Here is a 1259-nt window from a genome sequence, read left to right on the forward strand (position 1 = left end):
TGTGTGTGTGTGTGTGTGTGTGTGTGTGTGTGTGTTGGGGGGGGGGCGTATGTGCCGTTTGCTGGACGTGACGTGACTTCTGCTCGTGGGATATATGGCGCTGCTATGCATTTGTTTTTTGCTTTTTATTTGTTTTGTTTTGTTTGGGTGTGTCTTCTTTTTAGTCGGATCGATTTTCACAAAGACAAGAACGAGGAGGGGCGTTGCGAGTTTCGCGTCTGAATACGTAATGATGGCGCGATTACGTTTTACCCGGGAGGGCTTGAATTCATTACATCGTTGTTATGCATCTTTATGCAATTATGAATTTTTGTCATCTTGCACCAGAGTCGAGGGAAGAGTCTTGTATATTAGGTTAGCAAACGAAAATACCAGAACTCTCGCAAACAGCACTGTTCTAATGTGTACTATTCGGTGCTGTGGTGCCATATACAGGGTCAAAGTTGACCGCGCCGCAACAGTAGACCCCAAAAAAGCAGGATCTTGAACAAAGTGCATATGCACTTCGAATCAGGTGCATCTTCTTCGAAACAAGTGGATGCAGTCGAATAAACTCAGTGCATGCAGTTCGAATCAGGTGCATGTTCTTCGAAACAAGTGATGCAGCCAAATAAACTCAGTGCATTGCACTTTGTTTCATGAAAATGTGCTGGATTCTTAAGTAACTGCCTCTTTGGGTGTGCGAGTTAGTTACTATTCGGTGCTGTCTTGCCCCAGAAGGGGGCCCGCCCCGCCCCGGCCAACAAGAGTCAACGACACTTTACGCGCTGACTTGACGGTCCCGCCCGCGGGCGCTGCGCTGCAATGGCGGGGCGGGGCGGGGCGGGGCAGTGCGCGGCGGCCAGCGAGCTGCGTCTGCAAGGCGAGGCGCTGCTGCTGGCTGGTCGTTAGGCCCTCCCTCAGGTGATGGGAATGCAGCGGACCGTCGCGACGATGCAAAAGGGGGACTGGGACCCCTCTCCGCCACCTCCCCACCCCTTTCTCTCCTCCTCCTCCTCCTCCTCCTGTCTCCTCTTCCCATTTGCCGCACCCTCCCGCGCCTTTTTTGACATCCCTGATTTTATGTTTTTTTGCCAACCTCATGTCATACTTGGGAAACAAAGGCCTCCCTCATTTTATTGTGGACACGCGTGCGCACGTGTGTGTGTGTGTGTGTGTGCGTGGATTATTTAGCACACGTTTCGCCCGAGAACCGCGACCGCGCCCTCTATGTGTGCGTGTGTGTGTACTGTGTGTGTGTGTGTGTGTGTGTGTGTGTG

This window comes from Frankliniella occidentalis, unplaced genomic scaffold (genome assembly GCF_000697945.3).
Source record: "Frankliniella occidentalis isolate FOCC.00 unplaced genomic scaffold, Focc_3.1 Scaffold72, whole genome shotgun sequence".
NCBI classification, from domain to species: Eukaryota; Metazoa; Arthropoda; class Insecta; order Thysanoptera; family Thripidae; genus Frankliniella; species Frankliniella occidentalis.